The sequence below is a fragment of the Muntiacus reevesi genome, chromosome 15 (genome assembly GCF_963930625.1).
Source record: "Muntiacus reevesi chromosome 15, mMunRee1.1, whole genome shotgun sequence".
Lineage (NCBI taxonomy): Eukaryota > Metazoa > Chordata > Mammalia > Artiodactyla > Cervidae > Muntiacus > Muntiacus reevesi.
The window spans coordinates 52,348,274-52,362,450 of NC_089263.1; the positions used below are offsets into that span (position 1 = coordinate 52,348,274).

The following is a 14,177-nucleotide window of genomic DNA, read 5'->3' on the forward strand; positions in this document are numbered from 1 at the left end:
ATGGTGACCTCAACCACAAAATTAAAAGACGCTTGCTCCTTGGAAGAAAAATTATGACCAACTCAGACAGCATATTAAAAAGCAGAGACATTACTTTGCCAACAAAGATCCATCTAGTCTAAGATATGGTTTTTCTAGTAGTCATGTATGGATGTGAGAGTTGGACTATAAAGAAAGCTGAACATTGAAGAACTCATGCTTTTGAACTGTGGTGCTGGAGAATACCCTTGAGAGTCCCTTGAACTGCAAGGAGATCAAACTAGTCAATCCTAAAAGAAATCAGTCCTGAATATTCATTGGAAGGACTGATGCTGAAGTGGAAACTCCAATACTTTGGCCACCTGATGTGAAGAACTGACTCATTGGAAAAGACCCTGATGCTGGGAAAGATTGAAGACAGGAGGAGAAGGGGGCGACAGAGGGTAAGATGGTTGGATGGCATCACCAACTCAATGGACATGAGTTTGAATAAACTCTGGGATTTGGTGATGGACAGGGAAACCTGGTGTGCTGTAGTCCATGGGGTTGCAAAGAGTCAGACACAACTAAATGACAACTGAACTGAAAACTGGAAACCTGGAGAGGTGGGCTGGGGTGGTAGGTGGGAGGGAGGTTCAAGAGGGAGGGGACATGTGTAAACCTATAGTTGATTCATGGTTGTATATGGCAGAAACCAACACGGCATTGTAAAGCAATTATCGTCCAAATAAAAATAAACAGATTTTTTAAAAAAGAAAGTAGCATAACTGTTACCAGGGGCTCAGGGGAAGGGAGAAGGGGAATTATTGTTCAATGAATACAGAGTTTCAGTTCAAGATAATGAAAAGTTTCTGGAGCTGGAAAGTGGTAATGGTTGTTCAATAATGTGAATATACTTAATGCTACAGACTTAAAAATTATTAAAATAAAAATTTTATGTATTATATATATAAATTTCAACACAATTTAAAAAAGAGCAAGAAATAAAATAAGGAATATTCTGATGCCTGAAAAATTAAAAAAAAAGCAACAGCTGACAAAGTTACTGAAAATTTAATAATCAGATTTTGTGAGTCAGGACAGGCTGGCTCCAGCATACCAATGAGCTTGCCTTCCTTCTAACAGGGAGGCGTAAAAGAGACTGGCTCAGGGTCATACATGAAATGGAAGATCCAGTCCAACTCTAGATCCTCCAGTGGTCTAGCCCTATTTCTACAGTAGCAAAAGACCCTAATACCAGGCAAGATCAATGGCAAAAGGAGAAGAGGGTGGCAGAGGATAAGATGGTTAGATAGCATCACCCACTCAATGGACATGAATCTGAGCAAACTCCAGGAGATAGTAAAGGACGGGGAGCCTGGTGTGCTGCAGTCCATGGGTCGCAAAGAGTCCGACACAACTCAGCGGCTGAACGACAACATACTGTTTTCCATATAAGCAAATAACTATCAGATTAGTATCAGAAAGTTCCAAGGTATATCTGGTTGTTATAGGATGGCTGTATGGAGATCAGAAAAAAAAAATGCCTCAAAGGTAAAGATGGTGAATTTGGGGAAAAAGGATGCAGGAAGTTCTGGAGAGAATAAAGATGGGAGAGTAGAACAGAAGGAGTCAGTAGGTCTAGTAGCTGCTCAATCTGTAGATATGCAGGAATGTTGCAGTGGGGAGAAGGAAGAAGCCCCCTTCTAAATGGGTTCTGATTAAACTCAAAAGGAAAACAAGTTGTAACACAGCCAAGGAAACCATCAACAAAACAAAAAGACAACCTAAAGAATGGGAAAGGGTCTTCCCTGATGGTAAGAATCCAGTGGTTAAGAATCACCTTCCAATGCAGGGGGCAAGGGTTCGATCCCACATCAAACTAAGACCACACACCACAACCAGAGAACCCCTTGTGCCGTGATTCGAAAGAAACAACATGGATGGACCTGGAGATTATCATACTAAGTGAAGTGAATCAGACGGAGAAAGACCAAGATACGCTATCACTCATATGTGGAATCTAATTTTTTTAAAGTGATACAAATGAATTTATTTATAAAACTGAAATACAGACTTAGAGAATGAACTTATAGTTATCAGGGAGAAAGGGTGTGGGGGGTATAGATTGGGAGTTTTGGACTGACATATATACACTACTATATTTAATTAATTTTTTGGCCACACTGCACAGCATGTGGGATCTTAGTTCCCCAGTCAGGGATCTAACCTGTGCTCTCTGCAGTGGAAGCATGGAGTCCTAACCACTGGACCACCAGGAAATCCCCTATCAGTTCAGTTTAGTTCAGTCACTCAGTCGTGTCCGGCTCTTTGTGACCCCATGAATCGCAGCACGCCAGGCCTCCCTGTCCATCACCAACTCCTGGAGTCTACTCAAACTCATGCCCATCGAATCGGTGATGCCATCCCGCCATCTCATCCTCTCGTCCCCTTCTCCTCCTGCCCCCAATCCCTCCCATTGGAAAAGACCCTGATGCTGGGAAATCCCCTATACTACTATATTTAAAACAGATAACCAACAAGGATCTACTGTATAGCCCTTGTCTCAATATTCGACAATAACCTAAATGAGAAAAAATTTTAAAAAGAATGGATACCTGTATGGATATAACTGGATCACTTTGCTGTAACCTGTAACTAACGCACTATTAATCAATTATACTCCAATATAAAATAAAAATTAAAAAAAGACATACAGATGGCCAAGAAGCACATGAAAAGATGCTCAACATCACTAATTACCAGAGGAATGCAAATGAAAACTATAATGATATAATACTTCACCTGGTCAGAGTGGCCATCATTAAAAAGTCTATAAACAATAAATGCTGGAGAGGGTGTGGAGAAAAGGGAACCCTCTTAAACTGTTGGCAGGTATGTAAACTGGTACAGTCACTATGGAGAACAGTATAGAGGTTTCTTCAGAAACTAAAAATATAATAGAGTTACCATATGACCCAGCAATCCCACTCCTGGACATATATGTAGACAAAACTGTAATTCCAAAAACATGCACACCCCAACATCCAATGCAGCACTATTAACAATGACCAAGACATGGAAGCAACCTAAATGTCCATCAACAGAGAAATGCATAAAGAAAATGTGGTACATATTTACAATGTAATATCACTCAATCATAAAAAAGAATCAAATAATGCCATTTCCAGCAACATGGATGACCCTACAGATTATTATATTAAGTACACCACCCTTATGGCAGAAATTGAAGAAGAACTAAAGAGCCTCTTGATAAAAGTGAAAAAGTTGGCTTAAAGCTCAAAATTCAGAAAACTAAGATTATGGCATCCGGTCCCATCACTTCAAGGCAAATAGATGGGCAAACAGTAGAAACAGTGGCTGACTTTATTTTTCTGGGCTCCAAAGTCACTGTGAATGGTGATTGCAGCCATGAAATTAAAAGATGCTTGCTCCTTGAAAGGAAAGTCATAACTAACCTAGACAGCATATTAAAAAGCAGAGACATTACTTTGCCAACAAAAGTCCGTCTGGTCAACGCTACAGTTTTTCCAGTAGTCATGTATGGATGTGAGAGTTGGACTATAAAGAAAGTTGAGCGCAGAAGAATTGATGTTTTTGAACTGTGGTGTTGGAGAAGACTCTTGAGAGCCCTTGGACTGCAAGAAGATCCAACCAGTCTATCCTAAAAGGAGATCAGTCCTGGGTGTTCATTGGAAGGACTGATGTTGAAGCTGAAATGCCAACACTTTGGCCACCTGATGCGGAGAGCTGACTCATTTGAAAAGACCCTGAAGCTGGGAAAGATCGAGGACAGGAGGAGAAGGGGATGGCAGAGGATGAGATGGTTGGATGGCATCACCAACACAATGGACAGACATGGGTTTGGGTAAACTCTGGGAGTTGGTGATGGACAGGGAGGCCTGGTGTACTGTGGATCATGGGGTCGCAAAGAATCGGACACAACTGAGCGACTGAACTGAAGTCAAACAAAGACAAAAGTCACATAATATCACTCATATGTGGAATGTAATTTTTTTAAAAAAGTGATATAAATGAACTTATTAAAAAAACAGAAACAGACTTACAGATATTGGAAACAAACTAATGGTTACAAAGGGGATGAACATTCACACACTACTATATATAAGATAAGATAACCAGCAAAGACCTCCTATGTACCACAGGGAACTCCATTCAATATTCTGTGACAACCTACATGAGAAAAGAGTCTAAAAAAGAATGAATAGATGTATAATTGAATCACTTTGCTGTACATCTGAAACTTACACACCACTGTAAATCAGATATACTCCAATTAAAAAAAAAAACCAATTAAAAAATGGGCAGAAGATCTGAATATTTTTCCAAAACAGGCAGACAGATGGCTAAGAGATATACAGATGGCTAATGAAAAGATGCTCAACATCACTATTTATTAGAGAAATGCAAATCAGAACTACAATGAGAAATCACCTCATACCTGTCAGAATGGCTATCATCAAAAGTCTACAAATAACAAACGCTGGAGATGATATTAAGGTTAGGGTACCCTTGTACACTGTTGGTGGGAATGTAATTGATGCAGCCACTGTGGAAAACAGTCTGGAGGCTTCTTTAAAAACTAAACATATAACTACCACATGACCTAGCAATTCCACTCCAGGGTATATATCTAGAAAAAAAACAAAAACACTAATTTTAAAAGAAATATGTACCCCAATGTTCATTGTATTATATACTATGAAAGTGAAAATCGCTCAGTCAGGTCCAACTCTTTGCGATCCCATGGACTATACAATCCATGGAATTCTCCAGGCCAGAATACTGGAGTGGATAGCCTTTCCCTTCTCCAGGGGATTTTCCCAACCCAGGGATCAAACCCAGGTCTCCTGCATTGCAGGTGGATTCTTTACCAGCTGAGCCACAAGGGAAGCCCAAGAATACTGAAGTGGGTAGCCTATCCCTTCTCCAGTGGATCTTACTGACCCATTAAACTGGATTCTCCTGCATTGCAGGCGGATTCTTTACTAACTGAGCCACCAGGGAAGCCCACTATATGCTATGGAAGCAACCCATATATGCCTCGACAGATGATTTAATTTAGAAGATGTCTCTGTCTCTCTCTGTCACACACACACACACACACACACACACACACAGGAATATTACTCAGTCATAAAAAGATCAAATACTGCCATTTGTAGCAATGTGGATGGATCTAAAGAATACTATGCAAATAAAATAATATTAAAAAAAAAATAAAACAAATAATATTAAAAAAAAAAGAATACTATGCTAAGTGAAATGAGTTGGAGAAAGACAAATGCTATATGATATCACTTACATGTGGACTTTAAATATGATACAAATGAATACATATGCAAAAATATAGACTCACAGATATAGAAAACAGACTTGTGGTTATCAGAGGGGAGAAGGAAGTGGGAAGAGACAAATTAGGGGTAGTAAAATGACAGATACAAACTACTATATATAAAATAGATAAGCAACAAGGGTTTACTGCATAGCACAAGGAATTATACTATCTTTTAATAACTAATAATGGAGTATAATCTGCAAAAGTACTGAATCACTATGCTATACACCTGAAACTAACACAATATTATAAATCAACTAAGCTTCAACTTTTTAAAAAAGCCCCTTTCTTTGGTCTTCACCAATTATGCACACTCCTAGGTTGTGATCAAGATTTTCTGAGAGATGTCCCTGCCTTGTCAATGTACTACCAAGGATATCTTTATCTCTCGTAAATTTCCTCAGGTCCCCCAGCACCTCCTATCTGGAGGGTGTCTTAGGAAATGCTACAAATGAGGCATTACCAGCGATAGCCTGATAAAGGAGTCCTAAGCAACAATATTGAGAAAAAACATTCTATTCAGAGAAAACGGTATGTACCAAGGCTCAGAGGCAAGAACAAGAAAGCGAAGGGCTTTGGATAGAAAATAGCTTTGCCAGAAGAGGGAGATAGCAACAGGCAAACCACTGCAAAGCACTCTGAACCTTGTGATGAAGAACATGTCTTATTGTGAGAAAGAGGTTGTTTTAGCACATTTTTTAATCTATTTTCTGTAGGAAATGAGTCTCTCTCTCAACATTTGTTTACATCTAGACTTAAAAAACTGTAGACTGAATTTTGAAAACCCTCTTTAAAGGAAGTTGGACTTATTTATGGTCCACACACTCCCAACAAAGCGTTGATCCTTCCAAGGAAGGATGAAAGGAAAATGAAATTATAAGGGGGATTAACAAATATGAAAGTCTTTGAGAATATAACTTTGGCAGCATTTGAATTTCACTTTTTACTAATATTAAACTAGGCTCTTCTGAGAGATCAAGTTATTAGCTGATTTTAAAATATGGAACATTAATGCTTTCAATATACAAAGGTAATACTCAGTGCATTTCTGAGAATCAGCATGATCAAAAAAGAAGACACACTTTACCTCCTTGGGCCTCATTTACTAGCTGATCTAACAATAGCTGCATTGTAGGGTTGTTGGAAAAACAGAGTGTGAAGTATATACAGCACCTAGGAATAAGAAAGCATTCCGTATACTGTGACTGCTGTTAACGCTATGCACTATGTTTAATTCAAAAAGCAATTATTAGGTGTTACAATGTACAAAACTTGGTCTAAAATCTGAGCTTTGTTTCATCTTTTATTCTGTTATAAAAATTTCAGTCACGGGAAAAAAAGAGAAGAACCCTCCAGATATCTGGCAAACCATTTCTTTTCACTCCCTATGATTTTCAACTTTATGAAAATACTACAATTTATCCAATTCCCCAAATAATACTGGCACTGAACATGCCTCCTAGGAGACTCTCTCTAGGGTGTATATCTAAAGGTGGAATTGCTGGTCACAGGGTATGATCATCTTCCTACCACAAATTGCTCTCCAGATTGATATATTATCCTCTTTTGCATCCAACATTGTAGGAGCATTTTCATTCACCAACACTAGATGTCAGGCATTTTAATATTTGCCAACAGTATGGGAATGAAGTAGTATCTCATTGCTTTAATTTACATTTCCCTAATTATTAAAGAGGTTGAATATTTCAAGTGTTTTTGTCTGTTACAGGGTTTTCCTTCAGTAAACTTCCTGCTCATGTTTTTAATTAGGAAGTTGGTCTTTTCTTTATTGCTTATATTCTGGCTCTCAATTCTTTTCCAGTTACACATACCATAAATATCTTTCAAAGTCTATTCCATGACTTCTTAGCTTTGTTCACTGTGAACTATAATCATCTATAAATGGAGAAGATAACATTACTTCATATGATAATGTACCTGAAAGCTCCGACTCAAGCATCAGGTACAGATTAAATATTTAGTAAAAGTTGAATTTCCACCATTCTCCCTCAACTCACAATCTTAAGAAGTTCATAACTTAGTAACAGAGGAGTGATTATAAGCACTTGTTCTGGAGTTGAGGAGACTCTACCATATTTAGCTCTATGATCTTAGCCCACCTTGCTTAAGGTCTTTTAGCCTCAATTTCCTCATCTGTAAAAGTGAGATGATAATATACTCAACTCACAGAGTTATTGAGAGGTATAAGGGCTTCCTGGGTGGCACAGTGGTAAAGAATTTGTCTGCTAATGCAGGAGACGCAGGAGACATGGGCTCAATCCCTGGGTCAGGAAGATTCCATGGAGCGGGAAATGGCAACTCACTCCAATATTCTTGCCTGGAAAATTCCATGGGGAGAGGAATGTGGCAGGCTCTTGTTCATGGGATTGCAGAGTCGGACATAACTGAGCACACCCGTTATATAAAGTGTTAGCCCAGGGGCTGGCAAACAGAAAGGTCTCAACATATGGTGGCTGCTATCACCATCAACATTATGAGGAGAGATACACAATGAATGCAGATAACTGTAATATAGAGCCAAGTATCGCTAACATTTCTATGAGAAAAACAGTGATTCAGTGCTAGCGGAGTGCAGAGATAAGAGTGATAACATCCAGCTGGGGTTCAGAAGAAGTGACCAAGGCTCCACAGAGAAACGGCGTATGAACAGGCCTTGGAGGAAGATAGAAATGAAAGAGCCCCCTGTTCCAGCAGACAAAGCAGAGAGGCATGGAAATTAGATACATCTATCTCCAGTCTGCCAAGATACAGGGACAACTGACTTAGAAACTGAGCATTCATTTTTCTGGTTATCAGAGTATTCTATGCACTAAGAGGTAATTCATGGCTTAGGTATATGCTGAGTATAAATATGGAATCCTGTTGGCTTTGGAATAAAATATGGTGCACAAGACTCAGTGGAAGAATTACTCAGAGAAAGGTGGGTTAGGAGAATAGGAGACAGAGCATCTGACTGGCACAGAGGCAGCAAATAGATGCAGATGGCAAATGAGTGACAGGCGAGGGGGCCGCTGGTCCAGAGAGCCAGGTTTGGTGGCTGCTCACTTGCTGACTTTCTGGGCATCAGCAAGGCATGATTTTTCTTTCTTAAACAAGGTGCATTCTGAAATTTGACCAAGAAAAAATACAGCGTTTTCTCATGACCTTTGTTTATATAGGCCCAGGCGATCATTCCCAGTCTGTTTTTTTTTTTTTTTTTTACTGAAACAAATTTCATTAAGTATGTTTTATTTTGAATAAAATGTGCTCCACTTATACTTTTATCTACTTATAATTTAAAATAGCATTTGACTGTACCGGAATATACCAGAATATCTATTACTATATTTCTCATGAGCTAGTTGGTTTCTTTCCACATTCATAGCACATTATTTTAGAAATGATTCAGCAGCAGCAGGCCTTACTTTACTCTTTTCTTAGGTTTATAATTTAGTTACTCATAAGATTTGTAGGTCAATTATCAAATCCAGCTGTAAAGTTTGTCCAGCACAACACAGTATCTGAAGCTGGACTTCAAAAATATTAGGACTGTTATTTTTGTTGTTGAACCTAAGTTTGTGTGCCTGATGCATAGTGGGACCACACAAACAGAAATGTTGGAGTTTGGAGCAGAGAAAGGTTTATTGCAAGAACCCAGCAAGGAGCATGATGGGTGGCTCATGCTCAGAAGACCCGAACTCCCTGACTGTTTGCAGGAAAGAGTTTTAAAAGGCAATATTTGGAGCAGGTGCTGTAAGGATGTGACTTTCTTCTGATTGGCTGATGGTGAGGTAACAGGGTAGCGTCTCCAGAATCCTAATCTTCTGGTTCCAAGCTGTCGGGGCTCTGTGTACTTGTGGTCAGCATGCACTCACTGTTCTCCACCTGGGTGGGGGTCTTAGTTTTTGCAGAATAACTCAAAGATATGCATCAGATTGCTATCTATATCCCTTCAGGAGGAACTAGGGGTCCTGTGACTTTGCTGTCTTGTCAATGCTTGAGTCCGCTCTCTGGAACTCACTGAAGGCCTAAAAGAGAGCCTCAATTTTTTTTTTTCCCTATAAACAACAGGGAACACAGAAGAGTTTTGGTACCCAGGAGGGCCCCACTCAGTTTCCTGTTTTTTTTTTTTCTTACCAAATCCCAGGTTTGAGCATGGAGAAATGCTTTTCCTTAAACAGAAAATAGTGGGCAGTTCTGTATGCAAGGCCAGAAATGAACCACAGCAGCAGGGAAATCTTCCAATTGCTCAAACCCAGCAGAACTCTAAGCGTTTCTAAAGGAAAAAGCTACTACATTTTCCTACCTTTTCTAACATTTGTCTGCTCGAGGTGATTACTGCCTGGGCACAGGTGCAGCCAAAATAATCACTGTGGGACCAACAGTTCTTTCCTCATTGTCTCTCAGTTCTTCTGTTTGCCTCTGCCATAAGCAAACAAACAGCAGGTGTGTTCACCACTAAGTTAGTCTTACCTGCTTGCAAATCCCTAAAATACAATGGGATGAAAAATGGCAAGAATAATCCTTGCTGTTTGTTGGAATCTGAGCTCAATCAAACAATAAGGACAGAAGGATCCTGTGGTTGATCACAAACCATGGATCGTAACTCTAAGACCATAGCACAGAAGTTACTGGCCACTGTATGAGGTTTGGAGAAGGAAATGGCAGCCCACTCCAGTATTCTTGCCTGGAAAATTCCATGGACAGAGGAGCCTGGCAGGCTATAGTCCATGGAGTCACAGAGTCGGACACAGCTGAGCACATGCACAGGTATGAAGTTAACACCCTCTTCTACATATTACTTCTCTGTAACAATATAACCTCAAAATGTTACTTTCTTTTTATAACCACTTTCTAATTGTCACCTGCATGTGCTGTATGCACAGAATACACATCATGTATATATGGTGTGTATATATATATACACACACACACACAGTGATGATTACTTTTTTCTTTCGGAGCAAACAACCCCAAAAGCAAAACACACACAAAATCAAAAATAAACAAAACCCAAAATATCACAGTTTGTTTTCCATATGAAGTTTCTCTCTTCATGTAACCAGGCAATATTTTGAAAAGAATTCAGATGCTTTATTCTTTTGCCTTTCTGAATGCATAACCTTCACCCTTTCTAGCTCAAGGCGTCCATCTGCTTGGGGAGAGATAACGATTTATTAGAGAAGGAATATAAAATAGAAAGAAGGAAGTGACATTTGGCTTTTGATATGCAAAACTTTATGGAGTATATTAGTCAGCTTTGTTATACAGCAACAAATAACCCCAAATCTCAGTGGCTGAAAGCAACAAAATTTTATTTCCTACTCACATTAGAGCCTGGTTGCAGGCCAGGGTCAGCTTGTTGTGTGACCCAGGCTGACAGAGAAGCTCCTGTTTTGGTGGGGCCCCCTCATGGAAGAAGGAACAGAACAAGAGGGCTGGTGGAACCAGCGCCGACTCGCAAGGCTTCTGCTCAGATGCAGCCCCTATCACACCTGCTCACATGCCACTGACCAACAAGAGCACTTGTCTCCGCCCCACATCAATGGGGCAAGGCTCTGCACTCCTCTCGTAGGAGGTGCCGCAAGTCACATGGCAACAGGAATGGAGAATGAACAACTGCACACAACAACAGAATGGACACCCTGCCTGAAGACAGCAGCCTTGCAAGCCAAGGTGTTTTGCAAGAGGATTTTCCACAATCCTTTACCGCTCCCTTTGCTTTATTAACCAACAAGCCTACCGGAAAAGAGAATGTAGAGAAGATATCCCATCTAGCTCTTCAGCCACAGGAGGTCTATGGAGAGAGGAGGATATAATGTCAGAGAAAGCCCTGTCCTTGCAGAGCCTGGGAGATCTGGGGAAGGGCAGCAAGGCAGCTCTGATTTCCCTATCCGTAGGACCTGTTAAGTGAGGAGGAAACCAGTGGCTGAGTGCCTGCTCTCTCTTCTTGCTTGTCTGAGACTCTAGGACAAGATCAATTCTCAGGTGGCCTCCACTACCACACGGGGCACCGACCTGGCAACTCAGTGTTACAGCGGGGCTGGCAGAGAAGAGCCTGATGCTTAGGTGTCCTGAGACCCCATAGGTCCCCTGAGGCTCAGATCCTGCAAGATGACAAGAGGAAGAAGACTCAGGGGTATGCAACTGGAAGAAGTCAAGGTGAAGCCCAGCCAGCCAGAGTGAGCTGGGCAGGGTTCTGAGCAGGCAGCCTCCAGCCACACTTCAGCCGCGATGCCCGCAGAGCAGGCAGCACTCAAGTGGATGAGGGACAGTGCCCCAGGACCCAGAGACCGACAGGCTTGTTATTTGTGTGACACAACCTCAAGGGACTGTTGGAATCGTTGTGTCAGCCGAAGCTTTAAAGTGGATTGGATATGTAGGTGGTTTGTCTTCCCTGCCAATCAGTGGTAGAAGCTCAGAAGGATGGACATCGTGATATTGACAAAATAATGAAGGCTACTTCTTTCTCTCGGGAAGGCTCAAAGAAATAAGCTGAACAACTTCTATTTTGTCCACTGTTATATCCACAGCCCTAACACAGTGCCCGATGTAAGGATTCAAGAAATGTTCACTGAATGAAGGAATGAATGAGAGGCCACACATGAGAGGAGATAGATTAATAGGTAATGGTGTCAGCTAGGCAGACTGAATTAAGAAGACAATGCCAGTTTCTTCGTGGCATCAAGCCAACGCACCCCCCACTTCATTCCTGAAACAAGCTTATAATCTTTATGACATGGCTCCCATCACCATATTTAACTTACATCTGCTTCCCTGTTTCAAAGCCCTTTGGATAACTGCTGCACCTTTTGCCTCAAGGGAAAAACAAAACAAAGCAAAACATGAATAGCTGTGTAGGATTCAACCTCGCAGTCACAACAAGAGAGCACTGAGGGTTATGGAACCCGAATGGGTGATGTCTGAACCAATAAACTAACTTTGGCATTTCGTGGCAACTTGATTTTTACCTGCCCCAAGATAATTTCAGGACTGGAGCTACTGAGCCTGTAGGCACCATTGTGGCTAGGATTCATACGCAGCGCATCACAAGGAATGACAGAGAAAACATGGTAAATAAAATACAAGGTTACACAGGATTGAGGTGGGGATGTGTGCTCACTGAAACAATGAACCACCGCAATGAACTCTGCTTCTCAGGCTTCTAACTATACACCAGGATCACCTGTAAAGCTTAAAAAAATCAAACAGATGCCTGGCAGTTTTGACTAAGCAGGGTGGGGTCTGGGCAATACCAGTTTTTAAAAGCCCTACAGGTCATTCTGACCAGAGTGTTCTGCAAGTGAGAACGCCTGAGAACATGATCAGCAAGGACTGCATTTATGAATGAATGAAAAGGCTCCTTGAGATGATAAACTCTTCATGCGTATGGACTACGTCTTATTTTTGTGTGCTAACCTCCAGTGTGTCTTGTAATGAATGAATAAATGGATGAATGAGTCACAAATACTCTGCCTTGGTAACCTGATCTCTCACAAAATTTTGAACATGGGAAACAAAAAAGTTGATAGCAGATATATACTGTATATACTTCCTAACAGAATTCCTAGCAGAATATCAGACATACATGGTCATTGTTCATTCCCACAGTCAGACATGACTGAGCGACTAACACACACACATGTGGTCATTACCATAGTCATTTTTAAAAAAACTAAATGAAATGAATTTTTGTTGAACTTGCAGGGTTAAGGGAGGGGAACCAAGGAAATTGGTGTTTTGATAAGATTTGCGTAACGCAATCCTACACTGGGGTATGACAAAGAGGAGAATCACAAAGCTGCCTCATTCTATCATTTGTTTATTTTTCTATTTACTTCTCCTTGGACAGCAGTGTAAGGTACAGTGGAAAATACCTGGTGTTACTGATACGATTTATGATATAAGGCACCCGTGCTTTTAGAAATGTTTGATGTGTTAATGACTCCAAAGCCCTGGATGAGTGAAGCAAACCTGGATGGGCTTACTGCAGTTTCGAGCTCCTTGTTGCTTTATGCTCAAGCTTTGTGGTAACAGAAGCCAATGCTGGGAAAAAGCAACACGTTTTGCTTTCTAAGCTTTCTTAGTTAGATTCTAAATCACAGGCAATTCTGCCTGCCAGCAAAGCTCAGCCACACCACGGATCCCACTCTGTCCCCCCAAAAAGAGGAGGTGAAGGAGGAGGCTGGCACAGTGTGACCCTGGGGAGAGTCTGAGGGCGGATCTGCAGTCTATCACATGGAGCTTACACGGAAGGGACGAGGGATGCCGAACAAAAGAAGGTGAAGTCTGAGGCAGGCCGGCGAGAGAAGAAAGGCTTGGAACCGAAGAGGGAGGAGAAATCTATTCTCGGCTAATAAGACAGGAGCTTTCAGACTACAAGTTTTTTCAAAAGGGGCCAGTGTAAGGAGGGAAGGAAGGAGAAGCCCTGAGCATGCAGGAGGGCTGTTAGTTTGACTGAGTGTCCTAATCAGAAGGCCTGGCAGAGTGATTAGACCCCCACGTGCTCTGGGCCCCCCCTGCCCTGGCTGACGAAAGCAATCACACAAGGCAGCCCATGAAGGCTGCCTTTGAATTCCTCGAAATAAGCAAGAATGTGAGTCTGCCTGGGGCCCCTCATCCGCAGGAACACAAACTGTGGAAATGACAGCTCTTCCATTATTTCCCTACGAAAACACAGAAACAAAATCAGTGATGTTAGTGCTCTTCTGTTCTGTTTCGTGTACTCCAGTATTTGGTGGCTGTATCTGTGGTATTCCTTAGTCACTGTGCACCTTCTTCCGCATTAACTTTAAGATTACCTGGATGTTTCAAAGACATTAGAGAAACTAAAGACAGG

The 14,177-nt window shown here is 41.2% G+C and overlaps 1 protein-coding gene across 3 annotated transcripts in view; it reads right to left on the reverse strand.

The window, feature by feature from the left end:
- The window catches only part of FRMD5 (FERM domain containing 5), a 317,309-nt gene that overhangs the window by 129,327 nt on the left and 173,805 nt on the right, over positions 1–14,177 (reverse strand). The gene's annotated exons all lie outside the window — the stretch shown is intronic.